Consider the following 11387-nt stretch of genomic DNA (forward strand, 5'->3'; position numbering starts at 1 on the left):
AGTAGTGAAGTGAGAGGTCGGGCTAACTGACTAAAGTTCTTAATAAACCTCCTGTAGAAGCTCACATGCTCTAGAATAGACCGGATGTCCGTAACAGATTGAGGAGGTGGTAAATTATCAATTAAATCCACTTTGGCTCTATCTTAATTACCTCCTTGGATATTATTTGGCCTAAAACAATACAGATTTAACCATAAAATTACATTTCTCCCAATTCAAAACCAAATTCTTAGATATGCACATTTTCAAAACTACTGAAAGATGGTGAAAACACTCAGAATAAGAATTCTCATGAATTGAAAAATCATCCATAAAACACTTCTAAGAATTTTTTGACCATGTCAGAAAAGATGCTCATCATGCATCGTTAGAACATAGCAGGGTCATTGCAAAGCCCAAAGGGCATATGCCTATAAGCAAATGTTCCATATGGGCATGTAAAAGTGGTCATATGTTGATCCTCTAGAGTAATTGGGATCTGGTTATAGTCGAAATATCCATCAAGAAAATAATAATATTCATATTCCGCTAACCTCTCTAACATCTAATCAATGGATGACAATGGGAAGTGGTCTTTCTAGGTTGTCACATTAAGTTTCCTATAGTCTATGCACACTCTCCAATCTGATTGGACACGTGTTGGAATCAGTTCATTATTGGTATTGGGAACAACAGTAACACCAAACTTCTTGGGCACTACATAAACTGGGATTACCTATTGGCTATTAGAAATAGGATAAATTATTCCATAATCTAAGCACTTTAGGATATCTTTCTTGATGGCTTCCATCATCACAGGTTTAGCTCTTCTTTGAGGTTCTGTGGATGATTTGGAATCCTTCATAAGATGTATATGATGTTACACAATAGAAGGACTGTCATGGTCCAACTTAGGGCTTCCTTATTGTCTTTTAACACTTTAAGTAACTCCTCTTCCTAACTAGAAGTCAAATTTGAAGAAATTATTATAAGAAGAGTCTGGTCAGGCCCTCGAAAAGCATACCTCAAATTAGATGATAACTCCTTAAGATCTAGCTTAGGGGGTTCAACTATGAAAAGTTTGAGAATGGAATTGAAAAGGGGTCCTAAGGGCTCCACAGGTGTGTGAAGACTCAAGACTTCAAAAAAAAATTTCCACTATCATCGTCCAACTCATACATACACTCTTGAAATTCTGAATCAAAATCAACATCAAATTTAGTAATTAAATAATCAAAAAAATCTAGAAAATCCTCAAGCATATTGATCTCTTCTTCCATACATGGTTGCATGCCTATCCTAAACATGTTAAACTCAACAGTTTGGTTGCTAAAAGATAACCTCAGGAAACTATTCCGACAATTGATTAATGCATTACTAATAGCCAAGAATGGTCTTCTAAGAACTATTGGGATCTCATCCTTGATTAAGAAGGGCTTGGTATCTAACACAATGAAATCAACAGGGAAAATAAATTCTCCCACCTTTAGTAAGACATCCTTAACTATCCCTTTAGGAATCTTAACAGACCTATCTGCCAACTAAAGAGTAGTTCCAATGGCTTTTAATTCTCCCAATCCTAGTTACTTGTACATATGGTAAGGAAAAAGATTCACACTTGCACCAAGGTCAGGTAAGACATGCTCAATATAGGTGTTGCCTATGATGCAAGCTATGGTAGGGCTCCCTGGATCTTTATACTTGGCAGGTATAGACTAAGTAATTATAGAACTAGTGTTACCTGCCAATAATACATTTTTGGGTACACTAGTAATACGTTTATGAGTATACAAATCTTTCAAGACCTTTGCATAGGCGGGGATTTGGGATATGGCATCCAAAAGAGGGACGTTCATTTCTACCTTCTTGAAGACTTATAAAATTTTGTCCATGTAAGTAGTCTTCTTTTTGTTAACCAAGCGATTAAGAAATGGGATAGGGGGAATATAAGGACTGTTAGGGATTTGCCCTTTTTCAAAAGTATCATTCTTTGTTTCCTCAACCAAATCATCTTTAGTTTCAGAAGAATCTTTAGGTTCATTAGACAAACCTGGAACAAGAGATGCACTTGTGTCATCAACAAAAGGAAAGTTAACAGGAGTAATAGATGAAAAAGATTTAGAAACACTCTGTTGGTAGTCTTTACCACTCCTAAGGGCATAAATAATAATACATTGGTTGGAGGGCCCTTGTTGGGTTTGACCTTGTACTACAGTCAATGATGCATTAGGAGGTGCTTGTAAACTAACAGATTGATGATGCCTAGGGTTAGGCTCTGGTTGACTGAGTAAAGTTCCATTCTCTCTCTCATGCATAATTGAGACAATTTGGGTGAGTTCTCTCGTAAGATTTTGATGTCTTATCATGAGGAGGACCATATTTTTTTTCAAGTCACTTATTCTACTTGCCTCTCCAGTGTTGGTAAACCCCAAGGGTTGCTGATAAGATGATAGGAGAGGGGCCCTAGGAAAACTAGCATGAGGTCCTATATTTGGCCTAGAAAAAATATTTTGGGAAAAAGATTGTTGTGCAAAGGGAAATCTTTGGGATCCAGTTTGACCCTGATTATGGAAATTGAAGGGCCCTACTTTGTTGCCCTGGTTCTAGGAGAAATTTGGGTGAGATTTCCATCATTGATTGTAAGTGTTACTATATAGATTATTCTGATATAAGACATTTATACTTTCATTGGAAGTGCCCCCAGAGGTGTTGGGGCATTCTTCCATAATATGTCCAGGGGATTGGCACCAAGCACACATTTTAACCAAATTAACTGATGATGGCTCTCTAGGAATAATAACCTCAATCCTTTTGATAAGGATATCTAAGTAGGCTTTCTTAGGTACTAACATATCTACAAAATATCCTTTCTCTCTTATGGTTTTCACTCTCTTGAGTTGATTCCCACTCACAGATTTTGTCATCTAAGTCAAGTAAGAATTCTCATGCCTTTCTTTCATCCGTAAAGGATACAAATCCCCCAGGGCACATAGATTCTACCATTTGTTTAGTTGAGTAATCAATATCCTCATAAATTATTTGACATAAATGGTATAAGTCTAGGCCATGATGAGGGCATTCTTGGAGTAGATCCTTGAATCTCTCTATAAGTTTGGAAAATGACTCACTAGGCTTTGGCCTAAACTGAAGGATATCACTTCTAAGCTTATTGGTCTTGTCAGTTGAAAAAAAATTCTTAAGGAAGACAACTGTGAATTTTTTTCATGAGGTTATGGAATTTATGGGTAATCCATACAACCACTTCTTAGCTTAGTCTTTTAATGCAAAAGTGATGAACCTAAGCTTAACAGCATCATCAAAAAGCTGTTGGATTTTAATTAGAACACATACCTCTTTAAATTCCTTAAGAAATAGGTATGCATCCTCAAAGGTCAGCCCATGGAAGTGGGACAACATAGTGATGTATTGAGATTTGAACTCAAAATTATTGCCCTAGGCTTATGGTAGAATTATGCAAGAAGGTTGGCTGTTCTAGCACGGTAGAACCTATCTTTCAAAGATTTAGGCGGAGGGTTTTGCTGTTGGTCTCCCATATTGAAAGATTTTAAAGAGAGCAAATGTATAAGGTCACTGCTTGTTGGATCTCTTCTTTCTAATTGATTTTTAGTATTATGTATCCACCTAATACTCATACAATAGAAAACTATCCACAACTAGAGTAAGACAAGCACAAAAGAATGAAAAGAAATTTATTTTTTTATTTTATTTTTTGATTTTTTTGGTTTTGATATATATATATATATATATATATATTTTTTGGAGCTTATGGGCAAGGATCCGGGGTTGCTCAGGTCAATTCCTGAGGTACTGCTATAGGGCGAAACCTATCTTTATCATACTGTGAGGTTTGACGCACCGATACAACTACTATTGCAAGTTGTTCTTCTCAGGAATTCAATAAAAGAAAAAAAACAAAACAAAACAAAGCAAACAACGCACTCTGATTTACCAAACGAAAGCAAAAAATAACATGGAATTGTCTCCCTGGCAACGGTGCCAAAAATTTATTAGGATTTAAAATGTAACCACAAGTGTACGGATCAATGTAGCTACGGGTTGAACATAGGGAGAACAACCACTTTATTTTTAGCTTCTTTTAATAATGTGAAAGTGAACCGATTAATGGTTATGATCTAATTCTAACTACTGTCCTAAACATATGTATCTAAAATAACGTCCTAACCATTTGTCATATAAGAATTTAAATACCCAAGCCACGCAATTAAAATTAAATAAATAACTGAAAATAAATAACCCACGCAATTAAAAAGCAATAAAGGAAAATACTGAAATAAAAATAAAGTAAAAGAAAGGGGATAAAGCTAGAAAGAGGCTCACAAATATGTTTCTCTACTTAGCCCGAGGGAGGAATCATAATATGAGCTTCCCTACTTGACCAGAGAGTCACTCTTACAAGGATTACTCTACTTGGCTTTAGAGAAAGGGAGGCAATTAAAGTAAAAATAATAAAATAATGATTCTATGGCTAGGAGGGGCAAAGCTAACACATACACTAGCCATGAACTTTGGGGGAAAGAGAAAGCAATAATGTAATGACTGAAATTAAAATCCTAAATTAAGAAAGGGTAGTTAGAAGAGGGAATGAGAGAGGGGAGAGAAGACTGTTGAAGAAACCTATCTACCTGAATCAACATTTGGACTTGAAAGCTTGGGTGATTTGAGATACTGCCAACCCCCTAAAAATCAGATCTGGAATGAACCAAATCGGAAATTTATAGGCCTAGAGAAAACAAATCTTGAAAAAAAAAACAGAACTTGAAAAAGATATGCTCCACGGCTTATGATCTTGTCACCTAGATATAAACCTAGAACTATAACTTAAAATTTATAACTCAATTGTAGAAATCATAAACATAAAAGGCTGAATAAAAATAAAAGAGTGCTTGCATTAATTGAAATAAAAAGCTATTATAAAAGTGATTAAAGCAAAAAAAAAGAAGAACTAAAACTAAAGAGAGAGAGAGAGAAAGAGAAACTAAAAAAAACCTAGAAGAAAAATGAAGTGTCTCCCCTCCTCTTACATGAGTTGTATTTATAGGGAATGGGGAGGTAGGGTAATAAATTTTTTTTTCCCAAAAAGAAAAAACCCACAGTTGGTAGGTAAGATCTTTTGAGACCAAAAGTGCTAAGGTGGAGGAGAGAGAAGAGAGAAATAAACTTGGATAAATTTCCTATAATTTTTTTACTTATTTTTTATTTATTTTTCTCTTTTTTTCTCTCTCTTCAAATCTTGTGCACAACCCTTATTGGACGATTTTTTTTTTCTTTCCCTTTGACGATTTTCCTTCTTACTTTGTATGATTTAGACAAACTTCTGGTGATGATGTGGAGGAGAGAGAAGATTTAGATAAGATTTATTACTCCCTTTTTTTTTTGGGTGAGTGGTAACAGGACATACATATTGCAATCTTATTTTCACTTTCTTTTAATAGTAACGGTCCATTTAATATTAGATTAGTCTAAACCATCTATTAGTTTTTTATATTGTAACTGATTTCTAGTTTTTATGGTGGAGAGATGACAGACGTGGTTACTTAACTTATCTAATATTTTTTTATATAAATAAATAAATAAATATATAATAAAAATCTAATATAAGCGGACTCCTTCTTCGATTCTGCTAGGAAATCTCAATTCTCTCTCTCTCTCTCCTTGCTTTTTCTTCAACGTCGTTCCTTTTTTCTACAGTCGCCATCATCATCATCATCATCTCTCTCTCTCTCTCTCAAAATAGGATGAGGTAAGGAAAAAAGTAACATAACTATTTTTAAGCACTGAACATATGAGAGACTTGACCACACATATCCAAATACCATGTTTACATATTAATCATCAGAAAAGGGATTTGGACAGTAAAGCTTGCATATATGGCAGAGGATAAATTTGAATTTATAAAGTAAACAAAGCTGTTGAATATTTAGGATTTTATTATTACATATAGGTTAGATATTATTAACCTATGAGAATTTACAATGGATGCAAATCTTCAGTGAGATTGGTAAACAAAACTTCAACTAGACTAGAGAGCGCTAAAAAAGGAAGAAGAAAGAAGGAACGGCCTTGAAGAAGAAGTAAGGAGAGAGAGAGAGAGAGAGAGAGAGAGATTAAGATTTCTAAGCGGGATCAAAGGTGGAGTCCGCTTATATTGGGATTTTTATTATTTATTTATTTAAATATTAATAATATTAAACGGAGTTGTAAGTGTTTACAACTCTGTTAGTAGGATTAACATATTTAACACGTGTCAATCATATCACTTACGTGAACATTCACCAGGCTCCATTTTTCTGCAGAGTTCTTTCCTTTTTTTTTTTTTTTTTTTTTCTCTTCTTGCACAAGTAACCCCTCCCATGATTCCCTTAGTGCTTTAAGTGAGTGAAAAACAGGAAATCTTTAACAAAATTCTTCAAAAAAAGGCAACCATGAGATTTGAACTTGAGACCTAGTGAGCAAGGAAATTTTGCACACCATAGCTCACCAACTGCACTAGGTAATTGTTGTTGGAGAGATATGACATCCAATAATGGTTAAGACCTTTAAAATACAAAACTTGTAAAAAGAGAGTAAAACCTAAGTAAGCTCCATTCTAAATATATAAAAATGCATGCTTACTACTTACATTGCACACATAAATGTCCTCATCACCTTGCTACGAAGGCCATGTCTATCGTGTGTATGACAGATTGGCCGCTTACCATTCCTTGGCTTCACGAACTGTGCTTGTCTGATGCCATTGGCTATACACATGCTTATCAGTAAATTTCATTTCTATCCAAAAAAAAAAAAATTGTAGTAAATTACTTTAAGGAATAAAACAAAATATAAAATAATAAAGGGCAAGAAATATTTCCTGGCCAAGTGGCCGTTGAACCACTGTGGGAGCCAATGACAACACACAGGGTTATCAATATGAATGAAATTTTATTTCATAAAAAATGGGACGATAATTTTGTATGCCCCTATATCTAGACACAAGGGCCATGCAAAGAAACAATTTTTTTTTTTTTTTTGAAAAATAAAATTACAAATCTGCTGACATATAAGATGAATTTATTGAAATTTATAAGTAGGCATTAAAAGGGAAAATTATACAAGAGGCATGTAACAATCATTTTTCCTTTATGAAAGTAGACTTCCAAAAATGGTTGGTATTTTTAGGGTAGAAAAGGAAAAACGTAGATATGAGAAACAATGTCTTCCGAAATGAGTTAATCCTATCCACATGTTGTCTTGTTATGTTTAAAGGAAGATCCGCAGAAGAAGATGGCCACCGCCACAATCAGATTCGTCATCACTATTGGTCATCCAAAACAATTATGAGTTGCCACTAAGGCTATGTTTGGTAGCCAAGAGAAGAAAAGAAAAGAAAAAAGAACCTAGAAAAGAAAAGAAAAGAAAAGAAAAGAAAAGAAAAGAAAAGAGAAGAAAATAGAAGAAATGATGAGAAAATTAAAAGAGTATGAATGTTTGGTTACCAAGAGAAGAAAAGAAAAAAAAATTCAAAAAATTTTGAATTTTAGGAGAGAGATAGACACATAGGAAATAATTGTGTAATCATTCATTTTTCTCTTATTATGTTTTCATATTTTCTAATGTTTTCTTGTGTTTTTGGCAAGAAAATTTTTGAGGGAACAAAAAAAAATTTCACACTTCTCAAGAGGAATTTTGAATTTAAAAAGGGAAATCTTCTCTTGGGTGAAGACATACCAAGTGCAAAGAAAAATTCTTAATCTAAAGAAAAAAGTACAAAAAGTGTACATTTTTCTTTTCTTTTTTGTTTCTTCTCTTGGCTACCAAACACAGCCTAAAAGACATTTTCGTCCTTCTACAAAAAAAAAAGACCTTTTCCTCGGTTAGTGCTAGGGATATGGTAAATTTTATTATTATGGGCAAAGACCGTGGCCTGGTTGAATGGTCTTGCATTAGTATGGGACAATGATAACGCATAAAAACATCGATATTTATGAAATTTTTTATTTCATAGGGGTGAAGCAATAATTTAGATTTAAATACTCTTTGATCAACGATAAGTGGCAGTAAAGATAACCTGGTTGGGAATGCCCCAACAAGTACCTCAGTTGTTGGATCTTCACTGTTGCTCAGTACTTCACCGTAGAGAATTTTTTTGTCAATAATTTTGTGTGCAACCAAAGACTACAAAAAAGCCCAATAAATCTGCAAATGTTAATCGACCTATCCACATTTGATGTGGCCATCAGCAGATAGGAAAAGTAATCCAAAGTTATACCTCAGTTCAATGTGAAATGAGGTTTACCTATAGCATCCCCATTTATGTCAGCAATAGTGAACCGAGGAGGCACTGCCCAAGTACTTGACATACTTGAGGCTGCAGCATGTTTTGCGAGAAGGTCGACTACTGAATTTAACTTCTTGATGATGGTGAGTTATTTCCCAAGTGACCCTTTCCAGGTAACCTATATAAAATAATCGTCGTTAACGGAAGCACCATGAATGGATTCTTTTCTAATATACCGTATACCACTGATTGAGAATCACACTCCATCCAAATACACGACAAATACAATGCCTTAGTAATTCAAATAGCTTCAAAAAACACTGAAAACTCCACCCAAAAATTAGATGTAATATCTTTAAAGGAGGAGAAACAACATAGAGGGTGACCAAGATGATTTCTAAAAATATCCCCAACTTCAGAGTTGCCAAAGTATCACAAGGGCCATTACCTAATAGCATTCTTTTCCCCCTATTATATGGGAAAAGAAAGCTCCATAGTCATGCACCCTTACGTTAGCACAGGGCCAATGAGAGGTATACATGGGCACAAACAGGGTGAGGGTTTTTTGGATTTAATATGTGTGGGATCGTCATTTTTCCACCTATTGTATTTGGTCACAGGGCCAGCACGATCAAGGAGCGTTCATTTTCTCTTACTATATTACAGAAAAAGAAATATATCTAGGAGTGTGGCCGATGCCAGCACTTACATGCATCTCTCTCTTCCCATGTAAAAAGGCACCTCCATCCTTATTCCAGGGAGATCGACCCGGAGAACGATGGAGTAGGCCATACTTCCAAACAGAAAACCAATTTTCATAATAAAATTACTTATCTTCAGTCAATAGCTACTCATGGAACAAGGATGACTTGAAACTTGCATCAAACTCTACATATTTCTTTCAGTTTTCTTTTGCAAGGAGGAAGTTGTTTCACAGTGACTTAATCCTTATACAACACACAAGGAAAGTGAGGGGTGAGAAACTATTGAGTCAATTGTGGAAATCAATTAGAAGTAGTTCAGCACCAGCAACTGATTCTATCCCAGATAACCCTGCCAGAAATCCACCATTTGCTGCAAAATCAATGACTATTAAGCGATCATCATTGCAAACCCTAACAAGCTAGAGAGAAATTGGGAAAGAAAGAATGAGAATGAGAATGAGAATGAGAATGAGAATTCGAGAGAGTGTGTCGGGCACTCGGACCTTAGTGGGAATATGGAGATCGAGTTTAGTTTTTGGAACCATTTTCGAGTAAGGGTGTCAAGTGATTCAGTTTCGATTATTTGATTTGGTTATGGTTAGGTTCAAGAAAAAAATGTAGAAATTGAAACCAAATCAAAACGATAATAAGAGCATATTTTAGAAACTAAAACCAAATTGGCTTGATTTGATTCGATTCGATTTGGTTTCGTATTTGTTTCCTTATTCAATTTCATATTAAGTTTAGGTCATATGTTAAGTTTTGGACCAATTTTTACACCACACACACACACATTTAAAAAAAAAAAAAAAAAAAAAAAAAAAAAAAAAACTTTATTTGTTAGGGTCATAATCTACCAAACTTTTATCAAGCATTAAAAAGGAATATAATTTATTATCCATATTGCTTGAAATAATAAAAATAGTATAATTTTACCATGTGTCCTATTCGGTTTGGAAATGGGTAATTCAGTTTTATTTTACGGTTTTAGTCATGAAACCAAAATCAAATTGAACCGAGAAAAGGTTCCAGCCTTTGAAACCAAAACCGAAGTGATTTACTTTGATTTGGTTCAGTTCGATTTAAAATGGCTAGTTTCGATATCGATTCTAATTTGACACCCTTATTTACGAGGAACATTTTAACTACAAAATTGGGTTAAAGTTTTTCTCAACTTTATTCCGGAAATGTGTTATCATGAAAATTTTCCAACTTACAAAACATACAGCTAAAAATTTAATTTTAAACCAAAAAAATCGGAGCCAAGAAGATGTTCAACATACTGCAGGCCATGAAAATAAGACCACCTTTAAAAAAAAATTGGACATATTACCAATCTCCGTGGTCCTCAGCCTAATAATCAGGATCACCTTTTCAGCCATCCATTGATTCGATCGATGACTGGAGGTGTAAGAGGACAAGAAATCCATCGGCCAGTAGGGTGCATGATAGACATGGATCATAAAACTACTATGTAGGGTTAGACAAAGCCAAGTGGTACTCTATTTATCCAATAGGTAGGTTGCCATATCAATTCCTTATGGTGTGAAATTAACAGGTCATCAGTACACCCTCTGGATATGCTCATTTAGAAACTTTTGCCTAAACAAAAAGAATAAAAAATACTTATTCTAGCTAGTTTTGATGATAAGATCTTGTACGTGGAGAAAATATTACTTCATGGGCAATTTTATTTGCAATTTAATGTTTTGGTAGATTCTTAAACTTTGTGAACACGTTCATAGCAATCCTTCCTCACCTATCTAGTTTCAAACTTTCAGGTAGTGAAGCTGTAATCTTACCTTTCATCTTATAGCTTAGCTGCCCTCTCGAACTGTAAGTGAATTAGGGCAGTTTGCCATTGAGTTGGTCCTCTCAAACTTCAGCTTGTATCAAGATAAAGATTCGGATTTTTTTTTTTTTTTTTTTTTTTTTTAATACTTTGTTGGGCTATAATAAGGTCAGGTTGGGCTGGGCTTTTGAAAACCCTAGCCCAACTTTGAGTCCCCTTAGTTGGGCCTTGGCTCGGTCCACCTCTATCTCAAGGCCTAAAAAATCCAATCCTGATTCAACTGTGGTTGGTCGTGCCGGACTGACTAGAGGAAGGAAATGCAGGGTCCAGGTCGGTGCCCGGGAGAAGAAGACGTGCTGTTATTGATTATGATGTGCCTAGTTGCAGCTGAAAAACAGAACATGTGCCTAGTTGCAGCTAAAAAACAGAACATACTAGGAGGAGCAGATAAGCAAAAGCTTTAGGTCGTGTTTGATTTGGTGTTCCGTAGAATTGAGATTTTGCAAATAATTTCGTGTTTGGTTGCCCTTGATGATGAGCCATGGTAGAGTGACGTGATTCGGTGGAAACATCATCTTACACTAAGAAGTGATAAGATGGTGAAATCATCTCA

At 34.9% G+C, this 11387-nt stretch overlaps 1 non-coding gene across 1 annotated transcript; it reads left to right on the forward strand.

The window, feature by feature from the left end:
- Positions 1-3040: 3040 nt before the first annotated feature.
- LOC122064338 lies at positions 3041-3147 on the forward strand. The gene has a single exon (XR_006135657.1). It is a non-coding gene; the product is annotated as a small nucleolar RNA R71 (small nucleolar RNA).
- The last annotated feature ends 8240 nt before the right edge of the window (positions 3148-11387 follow it).

The sequence above is a fragment of the Macadamia integrifolia genome, unplaced genomic scaffold (assembly GCF_013358625.1).
Source record: "Macadamia integrifolia cultivar HAES 741 unplaced genomic scaffold, SCU_Mint_v3 scaffold1608, whole genome shotgun sequence".
Lineage (NCBI taxonomy): Eukaryota > Viridiplantae > Streptophyta > Magnoliopsida > Proteales > Proteaceae > Macadamia > Macadamia integrifolia.